Genomic DNA, 22,684 nt, shown 5'->3' on the forward strand with positions numbered 1-22,684 from the left:
CTGAAATCTGGAAGCTCAAGAACACGTTTGGTTGCCTTCAATGGAGTCTAGGCATGAGGAGGAAGGAGATGGGATGAAATAATGAGTCAAAATAAGTGTAGATAATATATAAAATTCCATATTTGCATTTTAGTCCCTGAAATTTCCAAAATTTGCAAAAAGGACCCTGATCAAAAATCAAACCGGCTCGAGAACTCTGTAATCTTTGATTAACTCAAATAAACTCATTTAAGATAAAAACGGGGCGTTACAATTGAAGTCAGTATTACTTCATTCAGCTATACAGCTTACGAGAATCAGCAGTAAGATCGAATGCGATTTCGAGGACGAAATCATTCCTTAGAGGGGAGGAATTGTAAGGCCCGAAAATATTAAGTTCTTAATTATGGGATTTAAGATTTAAATTCCAAATAAGAGTGAAAAGATGAATTTAAGAATTTCTGGAAATTAGAAATTTCAATTTCGGGTCAGAAATATTTAATTTGAGGATTTTCGGATTTTAAAATGTTAATATACGGAATTCTTAAATTAAAAGCTTAAAAATTTTTGAATTGATATTTATGGAATTTAAGATGTAAATTCCAAGATTATAAATATCAAGAATTTAATTAGAGGATGAAACCCGAGCAAGGGCCAATTTGCAAATATTGAGTAGTTCAAGGACTAAAATGCGATAAGGTCCGAAATGATTTAATTTTAATCCGAAAATATTTAATTTGAGAATATTTAGAGTTTAGAATTAAATTCTATTATTCTTAAATTATTTAGGATTAAAATTGAATTACATCGCTTGTCCGGGGACTAAATTGCAATTAGGTCAAAGTTCAAGAACCAAAGTGCAAATTGCCTTGCAACTTTTCATAAAAACGTGTAAGAAGGGAAAAGCATCAGAATTCCCAGCCAAGAAAACCGAGAAGAAGGAAAGGAGGGTTCCAAAGCCATTTCTGAGATTTCAAGCTCCCGTAAAAATCGATCCGCCCGGTAGAATTTCCGATTGATCGTATATTTGCGATCACGGCTTCGAGTGCTACGTTTTGACATTTGAACTGAAGATTATCGAAGTTGAATCGACGAGTTTGAGTTTGAATGACTTAAAGTGTTTGAAGTTGAATCAAAAACACCTTCAAGTAACTGAACAGAATTTGATGACAAAATTGGCAAGTTGATATTGATCAGCATTTTCAAGACTTTGCAATGATTCAAGATATTTGAATCCAGATCAAAGGTATGAATAAACATTAATAAGATGGGCAGAATAACTCGAGATTGTTTCTGTTTATCGAGTTGCCTAAAATCACATACATGCATGTTTTCATATATGTTATGGTTTACGTTTACATAAATAAGATAGATTATTCAAGATAGCTATCTTCTTGAATTTCCAGAATATTTATGTAAATGTTTACTTGTCTTCTTTGATTTATATTATGTTCTGTATTGAACATGTTTTACATATATTATGTGATGCTTACAGATATGTCGGTATCCTTGAGTGATTATATGATCATACGATTATTTGATTGATGTGTTCAAGATGTTGTTTTAGCTTATGCATATTTGATGCATCCAGATTGTGTTGCATTCATCTTGAACTCCAGCCTGAATAGAACAGAGGGCAGAATGGCCTAGAGTGCAGATGACGTTTGGAGAACTGTAGTTGAGTGGCATGGAATGTAGATTTACTTCCAAAGTCAGATGACTCATGGCACGGAATATAGATTTATTTTCCAGAGCTAGATGACTCACTATAGTTGCACCAAAGTCAGGGAAATTGAGATATTTAACACCACCTTGAGTGGGAGAGTCGGTGGTTGGTTAAAGATTTTATTTCCCCGGGATCCCAGAACTACGATTTTCTTGATATCAGATTTGATAGCCTATTCCTTGGCACATGCATTGCATTTATGCATTAACCTAGAGATTTCTATGGTTTAGAATATGCAGTTATAAATGCTAGCATGTTATGTTATGACATTCAAGATTTGAATGAGTTGATATGCTTGGTATTAAAGATGAACATACTATCATGTTTTACTTGTTATTACATGATTGGAGATTTATGATTCATTTGGCATATAGATATTATATGTTTAACTGATGTATATGCATGTCTTTCATACTGGGAATTATTCTCACCGGAGTTATCCGGCTGTTGCTTTGTTTGTATGTGTGCATTGCATCAGGTTGGGGCATGAGAAAGTCAGTCATGACTTGTATAGCTCAAGATTGACAGAGTAGAAGTGGTGACTCGGGTTTTAAGCAGATGATATGTATTGTATGTGAACATGTTAGAATACAAGGAATCTTGTACATGTTTCTATTTGGTAAATCCTAGTTTATATTCACAAATTGATGTATGGTAGCGCTTAGTCGTGTCGTGCCCAAATTAACTCAACTCAGATTAACTAAATAAACATGTAGTAGCGAGAGTAGGGATCGTTCCCACGAGGAAACTGAAATTTATTTGTGTTCTTAAAAATACTGGAAATAAATAAAAGGGAATTTTTTGGATTTAAAAAAACTACTAAGCAAGAATTAAAATAAGAAAGATCAATAAAATAACGAGACTTGGTATCGGTCGACTACACCCTTGAAATCATTCACTCGATCATCGATTCTCTAAAAATAATTAATTTACATCGAATATTCATCATTGAAAATTTAATTTCTGTTTCACCTTAATTTTAGTTAACTAGACAACAGCAGTCTAAGTTAACCCTTACCCCATAAACTAACCCAATACCAGCGATCAGATTTAAATCCACGGTAGCATTCAAACTAGTAAAACTGATAAAGATAGACAACCCATACACAAGCGGATGAATTTAGCCTAGTCAATTATTATTCCTACGATTGAACAAATTCAACAGCAGAAAATATTAATCATAGTTGCTTCGCAAATCAGAGGTTTCAAACAATTACGGATTTGAGTTCTAATTTAGCATTCGACTGTATAATGAAATCCTAAGATTGCCAATCTAAAAATCTCATACACAAGCATATCAATCAATTCAGAATAATTCTTGATACTTGATAAAAATCAAACAATGAAAATCTGAATCTCACGAGATAAATAAATTCAAGGGTTCGTCTTCCTCAACCAAGAATAAAAATAGTAAAGAATTAAAATCTAAGAACAAGAAAGATAAAACCTAGATGCCAAGATGCCAAGATGGTTCTTGAGCCTTTTGCGTCTCCTCTCTCTTCTCAATCAAAATCTGACTCTAAAATTCGAGATATATCTTTTAATTAATGCTAGAGTCCTTAATAATAAAAATTCATAAATTACAAATATTTTCCCGAACAGCACGTCTCGCTCGATCGGCAATATGTTGCGGATCGAGCGAGCAACTTTTCCGAACCTACTGTTTTCATATTTTTTTGGCCGCTCGATCCGCAAGATGTTGCGGATCGAGCGAGCAACTTTTCTCCCAGCGAGCAGCAATTTTGTAAAATTCATACCTGGAGATCTAGACGTCGGATTGAGCTGAAATTTGGACAGCTGCTTTAAAACATCTTGAACTTTATTCTGGACAGTGGAGATCAGATTTGGATTTCTAAAAAATTAAATATGATTTTCTGATCATTGCTGCTCCGTAATTCATTCTCGCGCAATAGCTTTTCCATATTTTCCTCGACAAAACACTACGTCCTATACAATAAACATGGGAGAATGTAATGTAGACACGATGTATGAAATATGAACACAATGCTTAATTAAAACACATAAACGCATGCAAAATAACAACACAATGATATTAAAATATGCAACACAAACATGCCCATCAATGTATTTAAATGATAGGATTTATTTTTCAATGCATGTATTTTATTTAGTAGCATGATGAAAATTGAAAAGCATCAAGAAAGCAGCAAATTCAGCAATTGAACAGTTGCAGATTTTGAGCAGGGTATGCCCGCTCGATCGGTTGAATTGTACCGATCGAGCGAGGCCTGTTTTTATCAAACCAGATAAGCATATTTTTCTGCCCACTCGATCGGTAGAGTTTAACCGATCGAGCGAGGCCATATGTTTATCAGACCTGAGAATTACAATTTTATTCCCGCTCGATCGGTAACGTTTAACCGATCGAGCGAGGGGCCTTCTTTAAAAAAAAATTGTGCTTGTTGATTTTTTTGAGTCTTGATTTAATTATCATACTTTGTTGATGATTATTCATTAATTTCCCCTTAAGATGAGATTAGCAACCCGAGGTCCCCACATGGTTTAAGTTGTGTTCGGCCATATTCGAGGTCTGGGAGGTATAATTTCGAATTTAGGGTTTTGAATTTTGGGAATTTCGATTCAAATTACTTCCAACTATTGATATTTGAATTTTTATTGGTTGTAGGTATTATATTGGACTCGATTGAAGGTATTCGATATTTTTTAAAATTTATACTGGGAGAACTACCTGCAACTGCCCCATGGAATAGGGCACCCAACCAACAGAAAGTAATCGGAAGTGAGCCTAACATGCTCAGTACGAGAGTATGAGTATACACTATTATATGCGCATGAATGCAAATGAACTGGGTACCAAGACACTCAGGTCAAGAAACTAGCTCATAGACCGAGCCCAAGGTATATAGCACGTTGCGCCGTCGCCTCAGGAGGTGGCTCATATACCCAGTGGATAATGGTGACCTGATACTAGTACATGTGTCCAACCATCACGGTGACCTGACACAAGTCTTACGTATCCAACCATCTACAAACTCGTAGGGTGAGCGCCCTACTACAGGATACCTCTAAGGTAAAGGCTCAATATGCTCATGTATGCAACATACAATCATGACGTGTTGTATATAAAAGGCATATAACACATGCAATCACATAATCCATGCAAACACATAATACATGCATACTCAATTTGGATATCTCGAATAATACTTCTGTACCTTACTAAGGCAGATCCTAGAAGCTTCCCCTCTAGGTCCAAGCCTATCATGCATCACTACAACATAAATAACCCATGCATTACCTAGCATGCCAAAGATACTAGAAGTCTTTTGTACTTCAGAAGGGGATGGAAAATTTACTCAGTCTAGAGATCATTGCAACAGTTACGTTAAAATATAATTTGGTGTCAGTTTGATAACCTTGAAAAGATACTTGATTCTATTGACAGATGTCATGAGCCTGCTAAGTTACAACATGGATTCGTCAGTATGAGAATTCATTTGGATAGTGAAAGTTGAGCACTTATGTGTTCATGTATGTTTTGAAATGGTCAGTTAAATTGGTTCAAGTTTGGTGCCCAATGACTATTTGCAACTACTTGTCTGAGGTAGGTTCATATGTTATAACCCCGTGACGGGGGAGCTAAATATTCTTTTGCATAAGGAACGATTAGATTAATTGTTCACTTTTTGGTAAATTGATAAGATGAGTACAGTACTCAGATATTCAGTTCTCGGGATGATTTTCTGTAATTCTGGGACTTCAGTGTTAGAAATTGATCTAGCAAGCATTTGAATTTTAATGGATACTAATAGGATAGCATCAAGTGTTTAGACATGGAAAAAGGACAGCAGCTGAGATCTAAAGTTACCAGATCTAGCAGGATTGTTGTCACTGATTTTTTTGGGATGTCTAATGGATGCGTTAGAAAATTGATAAGTCTGATTCTATGAGATCGAATCAAGGGTTAGCTAGATTGTTTTGATTTAAGGACTTTGCCAAATAAGGATGAAACAGTTTTGTTCATCTAATAACGTAAGTCAAAATTCAGCAAGGAATTGTTATCCGTGGCAGTATAATCAATATTCTCATTTTCAGGTGTTATCTGAAGTTATGAGATAGATGTCAATATATATTGGCACTAGAGATTGTACTAATTGATTTGTGAATCAACAAAATAATTGTATTGATATTTCCAAGATGAGAACCTGAAGGGTTCAGGAAATCAAAAATTGTGGACAACGACATTGTCACAGGTGTTATGACAAGTGTTAGTCATAAAGTATGAGAATCTTTTCGGTATACAAATTAAGATTTGAGTCCGAGGTTCTTTCTGGTGGAAAAGAATAAAGAAAAATGGTAGCTCTTATCGTGTACGCCCAAATTACCCGACTCAATCAGATAACAAATAATGCAGTAGTGTGAGTAGGGATCGTTCCCACGAGGAAAGGTAAATTTAAAGTGTTCTAAATAAAATAAAATAGGGGGGTTTTGGATTGAGATTAACTACTAAAAACTTTAAACAATTAAAATTCACTAGCATGCAAAATTAAATAAAAGACTGGAGAAATTCAATAGGAGACGAGACTTGGTATCGGTCGACTACACCCTTGATATTATTCATACATTCAATCATCGATTCTCTAAAATAATAATTAATCTCATCAAATATTCGTCATTGGAAATTTAATTCCAGTTTCACCTTAATTTTAGTTAACTAGACAACAGCAGTCTAAGTTAACCCTTACCCCATAAACTAACCCAATACCAGCGATCAGATTTAAATCCACGGTAGCATTCAAACTAGTAAAACTGACGAAACTAGACAACACAAACACCAGCGGTTGTATTTAGCCTAGTCAATTATTATCCCTACGAAATAATAAATTCAACAACAGAAAATATTACACGCAGTTGCTTCGCAAATTAGAGGTTTCAAACAATTACGGATTTGAATTCTAATTTAGCATTCGATTGTATAATGAAATCCTAAGATGACCAATCTAAAAATCTCATACACAAGCATATCAATCAATTCAGAATAATTCTTGATACTTGATAGAAATCAAACATTGAAAATCAAAATCTCATGAATAAAATAAATCAAGGGTTTTGTCTTCCTCAACCAAGTACTAAAGTTTAGCTACAGCTATTCATAGCAAAATTCATAAAATTCAAAGAAAAATTATAAAACTAGAATTCAGAAGAAAAGAATAAAACCTAGCCTCCAATGTCTCTCCACAATCTGATAATCATCTAATAAAAACGAAATAATAGTCTAATAAAGGCTAGGAACTAAATTAACAAAGTTACCAAAAATGTAATTTTTTTTCGGAATCACGTCTCTCGCTCGATCTGCAACATTCTGCGGATCGAGCGAGAGGAAATATCAAGTGCTACTGCCTCGTCTAAAAGGGGTCTCGCTCGATCTACAAACTCCTGCGGATCGAGCGAGAGAGATTATGCCTTCCTTCTGTCTTCATCATTTTCGGGCTGGCTCGATCCGTGAACTCTTGCGGATCGAGCCAGAGAGATTTCCAGAAACTGTCTTGACTTTCCCTTGCTTCAAATCTCCGTTCCTCCGGGGTTCCTTCTTAGTCCGCAAAATAAGCGACCTAACCATAAAAACAAAAATCCCATCATGCAAACACTGAAAATGCAAAATGAACAAAATGCTAAAATAAAACATGCAACTAATGCAAAACAACAACAAAAATGACACTAACAAATGCAACAAAAACACAACTATCAAATACCCCCACACTTAATCCTTGCTCGCCCTCGAGCAAGTTATGCAAAACAAAATGAAAACAGAACAAAAAAAAATATAAGCAAGGATGAATCACGCAAATCATAGCCTCAGAGAAAACCACTTTCATCTAACAAATAAGTTCATAGCGACTCTCAATCATCAATGATACACCTTCAGTCGAATGCGAACGTGTGTGTGTGTCATGTTATCCCAGTTACATGCAACTTCAAAAGACAAAGTTTCAAGACTGTTCGCCGACCTATTAACAATTCAGTGTATGCTACACCATCAAGAACTCTCCTCCCAACAATCCTACAACACAACACAACTTTCTTGAGAATAATTACGCACCTCCGGATTTTGCACCCAGTATTGCTTTAGACCCAATAATTACTCGCATACTTAGCTATAACTAAGACAGGATTAGAATTTCAATCCCCTCGTCTATAGCCCGGATGGAGCATCAACCCCATTTTATCCGCATACTTAGCCTTGAATTTGATCTTTTAGGATTAGGATTTCAATCCTTTTCAGGCCCGGATGGAGTTGTAAATTTTTTTTTTCTAGGTGCGCCCAAGATCGTTTATGCCATATCAAAGAAATCATCAAGATTCAAATACTATCAAGTTCCACAAACACCTATTGTCGTGCAATGGTCCAACAGACATCCACAATATCTAATACATCGCTACACTTCACTGGTTAAACATGCGTGCTTAAGAATATTCAACAAACAACCTACGGTTTCTCAAATCTGATCAAGAGTTAAAATTTTTTCAAAAATCATCATTTTTCAACTATCTCATCATAGGCTAACAATCATCATCCTACTCATGTAACACGACAAACACTAACAAACTAACAAATGATACAGAACGAACTATATGCATATACTCAACAAACGAATGCAAACAAAATGACAAACCATCGAATGAACTCCCCCCACACTTAACCAAAGCATTGCCCTCAATGCTCTAGTACTAACGACACAAACACAAATAACAAAATGATAACGAGATGCAAAATTAAAACAAAACTCCCCTGGTTCAAGTGTTGGCGTTGTCGTCCTCTTTGGCCTTAGGCTGAATAATGGGAGACTCATATTGAAAATTGGTCTGCAGATGGGGCGGCTAGGCTCCTGAAAACAAAGAAAATAAAAAAAACAAAACAAAACAAAAACAAAAAATGAAATAAAGGAAAAAGACACTGGGTTGCCTCCCAGCCAGCGCTTGATTTTCAGTCATCGGCTTGACTCTCAGAAGCACTGCTCAAAGAGCGGCTGACGCCCAAAATAAGTGTCATATGACACTACAAATGGGTCTTGGTTCCATATGCCCTCAATCTTGGTCAGATATATACAGATGAAGCTCGTCACCTCAACAACACTCCGTAGCTGGTAAACATGGGAAGAGAATATCTCTGCGGGCTCTTGGAAACCAAAATCTTTCAAAACTGGTACTCCATCATACATTGTTTCTTCCAGTACATCTTTCGGCTGATGTTCAACAAGAAGAGAAGACTCAAACACCTCTAAATCTTCAGTAGGAATTGATTCGCTCTCCCAATCCTGGTTCTCTGAATAATCATCATCTCGGAAAAATATTGAAATACGGGCCGTGAAAGCTCCATCAATTACCCATCTTCTTGTCACTGCATCCAAACCATCAAAAAAATATGTAAGGAGAGAATATTTAGAAAAATCATGATACCGGAAGAGGGTTGCTAAATCATTGAATCTCTTCCATGCTGCGTAGAAAGGCTCTCCGTGTTGCTGGGTAAAACTTGTGAATACTTGTAGATTTGACATCTCAAAGTATTACACCGCAAGAATCCTCCTTTGCCTACGCAAAATTCTTTCTATCTCTGGGTCGTATGGAAATTATTCTAATTCCGAAGATTCACCTGCACGCACAAACAAACCAGAGTAGCACTAGGAGGAATAATAATAAAAAAACAAAGAAACAAAAACAAAAACACAAATAAATTAAATGCCTTTCCCCGGCAACGGCGCCAAAATTTGGTAGCGCTTATCGTGTACGCCCAAATTACCCGACTCAATCAGATAACAAATAATGCAGTAGTGTGAGTAGGGATCGTTCCCACGAGGAAAGATAAATTTAAAGTGTTCTAAATAAAATAAAATAGGGGGGGTTTTGGATTGAGATTAACTACTAAAAACTTTAAACATTTAAAATTCACTAGCATGCAAAATTAAATAAAAGACTGGAGAAATTCAATAGGAGACGAGACTTGGTATCGGTCGACTACACCCTTGATATTATTCATACATTCAATCATCGATTCTCTAAAATAATAATTAATCTCATCAAATATTCGTCATTGGAAATTTAATTCCAGTTTCACCTTAATTTTAGTTAACTAGACAACAGCAGTCTAAGTTAACCCTTACCCCATAAACAAACCCAATACCAGCGATCAGATTTAAATCCACGGTAGCATTCAAACTAGTAAAACTGACGAAACTAGACAATACAAACACCAGCGGTTGTATTTAGCCTAGTCAATTATTATCCCTACGAAATAATAAATTCAACAACAGAAAATATTACATGCAGTTGCTTCGCAAATTAGAGGTTTCAAACAATTACGGATTTGAATTCTAATTTAGCATTCGATTGTATAATGAAATCCTAAGATAGCCAATCTAAAAATCTCATACACAAGCATATCAATCAATTCAGAATAATTCTTGATACTTGATAGAAATCAAACATTGAAAATCAAAATCTCATGAATAAACTAAATCAAGGGTTTTGTCTTCCTCAACCAAGTACTAAAGTTTAGCTACAGCTATTCATAGCAAAATTCATAAAATTCAAAGAAAAATTATAAAACTAGAATTCAGAAGAAAAGAATAAAACCTAGCCTCCAATGTCTCTCCACAATCTGATAATCATCTAATAAAAACGAAATAATAGTCTAATAAAGGCTAGGAACTAAATTAACAAAGTTACCAAAAATGTAATTTTTTCCGGAATCACGTCTCTCGCTCGATCTGCAACATTCTGCGGATCGAGCGAGAGGAAATATCAAGTGCTACTGCCTCGTCTAAAAGGGGTCTCGCTCGATCTGCAAACTCCTGCGGATCGAGCGAGAGAGATTATGCCTTCCTTCTGTCTTCATCATTTTCGGGCTGGCTCGATCCGTGAACTCTTGCGGATCGAGCCAGAGAGATTTCTAGAAATTGTCTTGACTTTTTCTTGCTTCAAATCTCCGTTCCTCCGGGGTTCCTTCTTAGTCCGCAAAATAAGCGACCTAACCATAAAAACAAAAATCCCATCATGCAAACACTGAAAATGCAAAATGAACAAAATGCTAAAATAAAACATGCAACTAATGCAAAACAACAACAAAAATGACACTAACAAATGCAACAAAAACACAACTATCAAAAAATGTGTATCAGTATGCTTCTAGATGTTTGGTATATCAGTAGGTCAAGGCAAAACACCGACGACCTAGAGGATTGCTTCACAGTTTATCCATTCCTGAGTGGAAATGGGATTTGATCATGATGGACTTCATGACCCATTTACTGGTGAGCTCGAGGAATTGTGATTCTATCTAGATTGTGGTGGACCGACTCACCAATTCAGCACATTTCATTCCTTATAATCGGGACTACAGTTTTGATAGGATGGCACGGTTGTACATCCAGGAGATTGTTCGATTGCACGGAATAACTGTGAGCATAGTCAGCGATCGAGATCCTAGGTTTACTTCCAGGTTTTGGGGGAGTCTTCAGCGCGCTATGGGTACACCTCTTAGCTTGAGTACAACATATCACCCAGAGACCGTACTCTTGATGACATGTTGCGAGCATGTTCTATGGATTTTAATCCAGCATGGCAAGATCAGTTGCCATTGATTGAGTTCGCGTACAACAACAGTGACCATCGCAGTATTGGGATGGCTCCATTTGAGGCATGCACGGGCAACGATGTCGTACTCCACTGTTCTGGGAAGAAGTGGGGGAGCGACAGATAGAGGGACTAGAGTTAGTCCAACAGGCTGTTGATATTGTTGGATAGATCAAGAAGATAATTAAGGTTGTGCAGGATCAACAGGCTAGCTATGCGAATGTCAAGCGCAGACCTTTGCAGTTTGAGGTTGGTGAGAAAGTATTCCTGAAAGTTTCACCATTTCGCAGGATTTTGAGATTCGGTCTCAAGGGTAAGCTATCTCCTAGGTACATTGGTCCATTCAAGATTCTGAAAAGTGTTGGAGATTTGGCTTATAGGTTGGCTTTACCGCCGTATTTGTCAAGTATCCATGACGTGTTCATTGTTTCACTATTGCGACGGTATGTGGCAGATGAGTCTCATATCTTACAGCCGTCTGAAGTATAGTTGGATACGGATTTGACATATGTAGAGAGACCTTTGCGTGTCATAGTTCATAAGGATAAGGTGTACGCAACAAAACCATTCCTCTTGTTGTAGTTCAGTGGCAGCGCCGAGGCACTGAGGAGGCCACTTGGGAACTTGAGAGTCGTATGCGTACAGATTATCCAGAGCAATTTTGAATTGTTGTATTTTCGGGTTGTAACTTGTAAAATGAATCAGTTTGAATAAAATATTTTTATTCAGTATTTTACTGCATTCAGTACTTAAGATTGTTCAAGGACGAAATATCTTAAGTAGGGGGAGAATGTAGTAACCCGGTTCCATTTTACAAGATTAAGTGATTTTAAACATGTTAGAAAATTACATATAATTTTAAAAGTGTCAAAACATGTTTAAGGAGTTCTTATTTGGTGAAAATAAGTAGAAAATCAGATCCAAAACGTCCGAAAATGGTAGGGTAGGTCCCGGGGGTCCAAAAATGAGTTCGGAAGGACCAAAACAGTTCAGAGCATACGGACCAGTTCGGGCCCTCCAAACCAGTTCGGGCCGTCCGAACTCAGCAGAGCCCAGGTGTCTAAACGGCTCGGACAAGTGGCAGTTTGGACCGTCCGAACTCCGCCTATAAATAGGGGTCCGAATTCCTCATTTTGAAATGCAATGTTTCCTCTCCTCTCCCGGTAATCGCTCTATTTAAGGGCTTCGGGACTCTTTCTTTAAGACTTGGAGTAGGAAATAGTATTTTTTATAGCGGACAGTGTTCGCAGTAGCAGCCAGGAGGCGGAGCTCTGGCGAGGAATCCAGGGGTCGTAGCTAGGCTATGCCCAGGCTCTGGGGCATGCGTCATCAGCGGGCTGACGATGGACGAAGGTATGGTTTTGGTTTCCTATAGTAAATAGGGAGTAGGTTATAGTTTAATTAAGGCTTTTAGAGCCTAGTAGGTGATGTTTGTCATGCTAGGTAATGCATGGGTTATTTATGTTGTAGTGATGCATGATAGGCTTGGACCTAGAGGGAAAGCTTCTAGGATCTGCCTTAGTAAGGTACGAAAGTATTATTCGAGATATCCAGATTGAGTATGCATGTATTATGTGTTTGCATGGATTATGTGATTTCATGTGTTATATGCCTGATCGAGCAAATACTACCACTGAAAATCAACATAAATATATATATCAATTAAGCTCGAATATATCGCAAGTGCACGAGTCAAGTAATAATATAGTGTACAAAGTACGAGTATCGTCCCACATAGATTGATGTCTGACAAAATTACTCAAGTATTATTCTTTAGTTAATTAAGATAAGATGATAATAAATTAATAAACTAAAATAAAAGATGAAATAAAGCAAATTAATAAAATTAAATTAATAAAATAAATAAATGATTGTTAGGATCTCGGTTCACCTACCCCTTTTCTTCTCTAATGATTAAAATTCAGTTCTCAAGTCATGCTTTTGACAGAATTCCCTAATCTATCAATATACTCTGTCGAGCTATATTAATCTAATTAACAAAATGCAATAACCAAGTGTCCTTGTATTATTTAACAATTGCAATTGCATTACGATTTGTGGAATCCTTTAGCTTTCGACCTATTGGACTATGACTATCAACATGTATCCAACCTCATATGTCTATGCAAGTTGTAGATTCATGGACTATATTACCCTATCATGTTATAAAATCTCCTTTCATTATCAATTATAACACATAAAATCAATTCGAAGTTGATCAATCTCCAAATAATCAATAAACACAGTAATATAATCAAGAATGCATAAAAACCAAATTCAATCTTCAAGAAGAAATCAAAACAAAGTTTTGGGGGTAGGATCCCCTAAATCCCAACAAAAATAAGATAGAAAATAAGAAACTAGTTTGCGCGGTTCTTGAGATCTTCACGTTGTCTCCCTCTTTTTCTCTTGGTTCTCGCTTGGTGGCCGCCTCTCTCCCCCTTTGCGTCTCCCTCTGATCTCCTTTTTATATGTACTTGAAAGCCCGTCAAATAAAGCCCGTGACTCAAAACTTTTAAAATCTCAAAAATTCTGATTTTTTTCCTTCCGTGTCGCGCCATGGCGCAAGAAAAAACACGCCATGGCGTGAAAATTTCTGTCCCAAATGTCTCTTTTTCCGTCCAGGTCGCGCCTAGGCGCTCAAACCTTGCGCCTAGGCGCCATATTTTCTTCATAGCACGCAGTTTTCTTGAAAAATTCATAACTTGAGTTCCAGCCGTCGGATCAAGTTGAAATTTGGACAGAAGCTTCAAAACATCTTTTACTACAATCTGAACGGTGAAGATTGAATTTAAAGCACTCTAAAATTAAATTTGAATTTTTTAACCAAGGATGCTCCGTAATTCATTCTTCAAAAACCCATTTTCCTATAAAATTAACCCGAAGAGTGAAATGCACAAATAAGCAATAAATCACACAAAAAAAATACATAAAACAATATGAGACCAAACATATGCATGCAAAATAGACATAAAATAATGCACACAAAATGCACTTATCAACACTCCCATACTTAATTCTTGCTCGCCTTCGAGCAAGACATGCAAAACAATATGCAAACAACTACAAAAGTAAGAATAAATCATGAAAGTGCACATCCTCCGAAAAGTTCCCACATTCAAAAATTTAAAACAACAAACTTCTGATTGTTCACAATACACTATCAGTTTAATGTAAACGTGTGTGTGTGCCATGTTATTCCAGTTTCGTGCAACTTCAAAAGAATCTATCCTAAGAATGTTTAGCGACCTTTGACAATTAAATGCAAGTATCACAATCCAGCACTCCTTCATCCCAACAATCCCAAACAAAACATGCATTCTCTTGAGAATAATTACATACCTCCGGATTTTGCACCCGGTTTTTTTCTAAGCCCCAATAATTACCGGCAAACTTAGCTATATCTAAGATAGGATTCGAATTTAAATCCCTTCGTCTATAGCCCGGATGGAACTACAATCTCATTTATCCCGCAAACTTAGCTATGGAAAATTGATTAGGATTTCAACCATTTTCCAGGCCCGGATGAAATTGTTATTTTAAAATTTGTTTAAAAATTTTGTATTAACCCCATGGACTCCGCATACTTAGTCAAAAACAAGGGATTAGGATTTCAATCCCTCACTCGTAACCCGGATAGAGTTAACTTAATTTTCAACAAAAGTTTTTTTTTCAAAAAATTTATAGGTACGCCCAAGATCACACATGCAATCTCTAACAATCATCAAGAATCCAAAGACACTATCATGATCAACAAACATCTATTGTCGTGCAATGGTCAAACAAACACGAACTTCATCAATTACTTCGCTACACTACACCAATCTAACATGCGTGCTTAATATGATTCACGATTCAACCAACAGCTTCTCATGTTCAATCAAAAGCAACATTTTTTCAAAAACAATTTTTTCCAAATCTATCATCATCGGCTAACAGTCATCATTCTACTTATTCACATAACACAAACACAAAACATAATGATATGCATGAATACAAACTATATGCAATAATCTAAATCATATGAATGAAAAACACAATGATGAACGAAACAAAACTAAATAACACCCCCCATACTTATCCAAAGCATTGCCCTCAGTGCTCTAGAACAATGAACAAAATGAGAAACGAACAAATGCAAAACAAAAATAAACACAATGAAAACAAAATAACACTCCCCTGGTCAATCATCGTGGTGTATATCCATCTGCCGCTGCTGCAACACATTTCTTAGGCCATCAATATTCTTATATATTCACCTTGAAAATCCAAAAATTGAGGGATTAAACATGATCAACTCAACACGAAACGACACTAGATAAAAAACTGAAATTAAATAAACAAAACAGAAAGAATTAGAATTCTTGGGTTGCCTCCCAAGTGGCACCTGATTTTCAGTGCTTGGCTCGACCCTTAGAAGCACTCATCAAAGAGCGGTTGACGCCCAAAGTAAGTGTCATATGACACCACCAATGGGTATTTGTTCCATGTGCCCTCAATCTTGGTCAGATGTAAGCAGTTTATGCTCGTCACCTCAACAACACTCCATAGCAGCTGATAAACATGGGAGGAGAACATCTCTGTAGGTTCTCGGAGAACAAATTCTTGTAAAATTTGTGTTGGCGGTGTATCTGCATATATTGTCTCCTTCAGAACTTCTTCCGGTTAAGGTTCAATGGGAAGAGAAGACTCAAACACCTCTTGATCTTCAGCATGAATTGATTCGCATTCCAAATCATGGTTTTCTAAGTCATCATCATCGAACCAAATTTGGGGAATCACTGTTTGAGTATCTTTCTTCACTTCATGTTCTTGGTGTTCATGGAGAATTGATATTTTGAGATTCTCTATCTTCTCCTCAAGGTGGCATCTAGAATTTATTAGATCTTCTATAGCTCGCTCGTCCATGGCCACGTACTTGCTCACCATATCCTCTATTGAATGCATGATCAATTAAGAACAAATTACCTCCTCCTCTTGAAATTCGAATGGTTGGTCTGAAAAATCTGGGTAACAAGTATCTTGGGGGTCTTGGTGGCTCCAAATCTGTGGTGTAAGATCCCAATACCGAAATGTGTTCGCCAAATTATTGAATCTCTCCCATGCTGCGTAGAACGACTCTCCATGTTGCTGGGTAAAACTCGTGAATACTTGTCGATGGAACATCTCAAAGTATTACACCAGATGAAATCCTGTTAAAATAAAATAGAAAACGGTATATAACGCAGAAATAAAATAGAATAAATAAAAGAAGAAATTAGCTAAAGAAAATAACAAAAAGTAAAATTTGTCTATTTCAATCCCCGGCAATGGCGCCAAAAACTTGATCGAGCAAATACTACCACTGAAAATCAACCTAAATATATATATCAATTAAACTCGAATATATCGCAAGTGCACGAGTCAAGTAATAATATAGTGTACAAAGTACGAGTATCGTCCCACAGAGATTGATGTCTGAAAAAATTACTCAAGTATTATTCTTTAGTTAATTAAGATAAGATGATAATAAATTAATAAACTAAAATAAAAGATGAAATAAAGCAAAATAATAAAATTAAATTAATAAAATAAATAAATGATTGTTAGGATCTTGGTTCACCTACCCCTTTTCTTCTCTAATGATTGAAATTCAGTTCTCAAGTCATGCTTTTGACAGAATTCCCTAATCTATTAATATACTCTGTCGATCTATATTAATCTAATTAAAAAAATACAATAACCAAGTGTCCTTGTGTTATTTAACAATTGCAATTGCATTACGATTTGTGGAATCCTCTAGCTTTCGACCTATTGGACTATGACTATCAACATGTATCCAACCTCATATGTCTATGCAAGTTGTAGATCCATGGACTATATTATCCTATCATGTTATAAAATCTCTTTTCATTATCAATTATAACACATAAAATCAATTCGAAGTTGATCAATCTCCAAATAATCAATAAACACAGTAATATAATCAAGAATGCATAAAAACCAAATTCAATCTTCAAGAAGAAATCAAAACAAAGTTTTGGGGGTAGGATCCCCTAAATCCCAACAAAAATAAGAGAGAAAAGAAGAAACTAGTTTGCGCGATACTTGAGATCTTCACGTTGTCTCCCTCTTTTGCTATTGGTTCTCGCTTGGTGGCCGCCTCTCTCCCCCTTTGCGTCTCCCTCTGATCTCCTTTTTATATATACTTGAAAGCCCGTCAAATAAAGCCCGTGACTCAAGACTTTTAAAATATCAAAAATTCTGATTTTTTTTCCTTCCGTGTCACGCCATGGCGCAGGAAAAAACACGCCAGGCGTGAAAAGTTATGTCCCAATTGTCTTTTTTTCCGTCTAGGTCGCGCCTAGGCGCCATATTTTCTTCACAGCGCGCAGTTTTCTTGCAAAATTCATAACTTGAGTTCCAGCCGTCGGATCGAGTTGAAATTTGGACAGCAATATGAGAAAATATGGACGGAGCAAGTTCTTCAAGGTGATCACCCACGATGGAGGGTATGTCAGAGGCCTCGAGGATTTTTCAGTTTTTTTTGCCATTTTGAGCAAATTTTAGCGGAATCATCCTTTTCACGAGCCACGGTCATGCGAATAGAGTTATCTTTCACTCAGCAAGTATTTGGATTTTGTACTGTTACTCAAAACACACTAATTTTCCTAATCGAGTTAAAAACCAATAACCTGTTTTTAACACTAAAAAAATCCAAATACTTGCTGAGGTTGCTTTGTTCAGATTGATAGAGAACTCTATTTGCATGATCATAGTTCGTGAAAGAGATGGTTCCGCTAAACTTTGCTCAGAATGGCAAAAAAAACTGAAAAATCCTTGAGGCCTCTGGCATACCCTCCATCGTGGGTGATCACCTTGAAGAACTTGCTCCGTCCATATTTGCTCATATTGTATACTTAAGCTTCGATTTGTTTGTTTCAAAATCAACCCAAATGTTGTGCTTTTATAATCATAAGTTGGACAGTTGGTTAGCCCAAAATAATAATAATAAAGGTATTATTTGGATACCGACTGGTGAGAATTAAATCAAAAAATAAAAAGATGGTGACAATATTATCTATAATCCTAATAATCAAAATAATAATAATAATAATAATAATAATAATAATAATAATAATAATAATAATAATAATAATAATAATAATAATAATAATATTCATGTGTATTATTTCCTAATTTAATCTATACTCATTGGTAATTTATAATAATACCATGGAAAAATGACTCGATGATCGATTCAAAACATTCAAAACCTAGACTTATTCATAGGTCGACAGGTAACATCCACAGTCAAGAAAATGTACCAATCGGTCGGCGGTTATATGGCTACCGACTGGTGAGAATTAAATCAAAAAATAAAAAGATGGTGACAATATTATCTATAATCCTAATAATAATAATAATAATAATAATAATAATAATAATAATAATAATAATAATAATAATAATAATAATAATATTCATGTGTATTATTTCCTAATTTAATCTATACCCATTGATAATTTATAACAATACTCCGGAAAAACGGCTCGATGATCGATTCAAAACATTTCAAAACCTAGACTTATTCATAGATCGACATGTAACATCCACAGTCGAGAAAATTTACCAATCGGTCGGCGGTTATATGGCTACCGACTGGTGATAATTAAATCAAAAAATAAAAAGATGGTGATAATATTATCTACAATCCTAATCATCAAAATAATAATAATAATATTCATGTGTATTATTTCCTAATTTAATCTATACCCATTGATAATTTATAACAATACTCCGAAAAAACGGCTCGATGATCGATTCAAAACATTTCAAAACCTAGACTTATTCATAGGTCGACAGGTAACATCCCCAATCGAGAAAATGTACCAATCTGGTTATATGGCTACCGACTGGTGAGAATTAAATCAAAAAATAAAAAGATGGTGACAATATTATCTATAATCCTAATCATCAAAATAATAATAATATTATTAATAATAATATTCATGTGTATTATTTCTTAATTTAATCTATACCAGTGAATGTGAATAAACAACACTCCGGGAAAAAGGCTCGATGATCGATTCAGAGCATTTCAAAACCAAAACTCATTCATACTGATAAATTTGATTTCTACACAAAAAATATATATCTTACACTGCCAATTTTATATTGTTCGCATGAACAAATTAATTGTGCTCACCATCAAATCTCATCAATAGCTGAAAGGGACTAGTCATTGAGCCAAATCGCTATAGTCAAATATTTTTTGAAATCGACAATGACATCATCATTCAATTGATATGGATCGCCATTGGTCATCTCAGCAGAAATTTCCCTCAAAGCATACAAACCACACTCGCTACTGCACTTAACGAAGATAATTAGCTTTCACTATATACCAAAAATTACTTAAACATTATAATACACAACATTGATGAGAAGTAAAGTAAATGAAAGACCTTTTTTTCTGCTGGGGGAATGTACTCACCCTAAGGCACGTCCAACTCCTTTCTATACCTTCAAATTCCAGGGATCTGAGAGTTTCCGGGACCAAGCTAATGACGCCCTTCACAGCTTTGTCAAAGTTGCTCCGAGTGGTTGCACTTATTGCTGAATCCAGAAAGTAAATTTAGTTGTTCCTTGATGTAAACCATCATCGTAACCCAATGGTTGGGTAGATGGATAGGAGCTAGAACCAAACTCGATTCTCCCCAAGAGGACGAGGGCAAATCTTCTACACATCCAGTAATGTGGCTTGTGAGTTGCTCGACGTCAATTGGCTTGTCCATGCTTGCGTTCTCTGTCTGGAACAACTGTGCAAAATTAATGTTCATCAAAGCAACGCTCTCGGCTAATATGTCGGGGTACAAATTCTGTAAGCCGAGGAGGCCACGCATACACTCTGTCATACGCTGGATCATAAAAATATGTTAAAGGTATATATAAAACACAATACACATGCATGTAATGACAATTGAAACAAAATCTGTTGATATGTGGCACTCACGTCATATTCTATCCACTGCCCAGGGGTAATAAGAATACGAAAAAAGTTTCGATCATGTTTTCCATGTTTTTGTTGGCCCCGCAATTTCTTTATCTCTCTCTCAACCATGGGACAATCACGCCTGACTGTAAGCAAGTACCGCTTCTCAAACTCATGACCTTGTAGTGTAGGATTGGCTCCATACATGAGTTCTTGAAAGGGGGTTGAAACGGCCGATGATCTCAGCACCATCCTCTTGCGCTCGGGTGTCAGGTGAATGAATACAATCATCTTCGACTCATCCTCCACACAATATTCTTAAACACAGTGGAATAAATTAAATTGTCAACTAGATGTAATAAATGACAAAAAACATATTTAATTAAGAACATAAACCATACCGGTAGGTGGTGGTGGTGGTCGTAATTACAGTGTAGAATCTGCAGCCGCTTCTTCATGATTTTTTGCCTAACTGACAACTAATCATCAAAGATTAAAACAAGTTATTTCAAGATGTTGTTAGGATCACATAAAACTTAGTGGGTTTTTCTACGACGGAACACATACATGGCTCACGATGTGGTGGTGACTTCGTATCTGCATCAATAGCCGCTTCTTCATTTGTCCGGATTCCAAGCTGCGCATTAGCCGGAGTGACGACTAATCATCAAAGATTAAAACAAGTGATTTTAGGATGTTGTTAGGATCACAGAAAACTTAGGGGATTCTACTACGACGGAACACATACATGGCTCACGATGTGGTGGTGACTTCGGATCTGCATCAACAACTGCTTCTTCATTTGTCCGGATTCCAAGCTGCGCATTAGCCGGAGTGACGACTAATCATAAAAAATTAAAACAAGTGATTTTAGGATGTTGTTAGGATCACAGAAAACTTAGGGGACTCTACAACAACGGAACCATACATGGCTCACGATGTGGTGGTGACTTCGGATCTACATCAACAGCCGCTTCTTCATTTGTCCGGATTCCAAGCTGCGCATTAGCCGGAGTGACGACTAATCATAAAAGATTAAAACAAGTGATTTTAGGATGTTGTTAGGATCACAAAAAATTAATGGATTTGATCTGTGGATCGAAAGATGCAATTGATCTTAGAATGTTGTTAGGAATACAAAAAAGTAAGGCATTTTAACATGACAAACACATACGTGATTCATGGTGTGGTGGTGACTGAGGATAATTCTCTCTTCCTTCATTGGAAGACATTCCTTCTGTGTACAAAAATAAATAAACATGTTATTTTAGCATGTTGTTAGGATTCAGACGAATGATATGATATTTGGACATAAACAAAACAAATTCATACGTGACTGGTGAGGTTTTGGCTGCTGCTGAGTGCTACGAGAACATACAACAAGATGAGCTGGCAATATATCTTCCAACTGTGTCATCTTCTGTCTCATCTCAGCAAACTCACCACGCATCTTAGCGACCTCACCTCGCACCTCAGCAAACTCGGCTCGCATCTCGTTCATTGAAGTTTGAATCACCGTCCCCATTAAATCAATGGATGTCTGCATGACACGTATCATGTCTCCTAATATATGAATTTCATTTGGCTTAGGCGGCTGCAAGCCACTGCATTGATTGGAGGTGGTGGCGGGATCGTGTAATTATTGGGGCAGTTGGAAACCAGAGGGTTTGTCATCTCATTTTGGGTATCAGGTGACCGATCATGGATGAGTGACTGCGGGTTCCCCTGAGTAATATTCATAGCCGGTGTATGAACAAAACGGGAAGGGGGACGCTGACAGCAGTACACCTTCTTCCCCTGGGCCATAAAATCAACAATTTGATCAATCACATGATCTGGGGAAGGGTCTTCAAATATGCCAGTGCTGAAGTGTTCTGACATACGCTCCTCGTCAGTGGGAGCAAGGATCCCGACAATGTCAGCCTACAAGTAATAGTCATAATTTCATTAGAGTAATGGATTTATGAATGAATACCATATATCTAAGACACAAAACGATTACTTTACTTATATTGTCAAGTGATTTGAAGCATGAATTAATTTCTTCCTTCTTAGGAGCATTCTTGCTGCTCCAGTCCTTCGTGCTCCAACGACACATATGCGAAAGTGGTAGACCAGCTTCATCTAAATGAGTTGCAAAACTGTCCACAACGCTAGACATGCATTCGTAGGACATGATCTGCAATTATATAACATTTCTATTCAATATATAAATATGATTAAAATGATATATATTACAAAAAATGACAAATCAAGATGACTTCTTACTTGTAATGGATTGATGAAGCCTGCAATGGTGTATGTCAGCGAATTCTATTTTTTTTTTTCATTCCTTTCTTTCATTTTATCACTTAAATTCATCGACCGCAAGCTAGCAAGGACTACATCATATG

This window comes from Henckelia pumila, chromosome 4, assembly GCF_033568475.1.
Source record: "Henckelia pumila isolate YLH828 chromosome 4, ASM3356847v2, whole genome shotgun sequence".
Lineage (NCBI taxonomy): Eukaryota > Viridiplantae > Streptophyta > Magnoliopsida > Lamiales > Gesneriaceae > Henckelia > Henckelia pumila.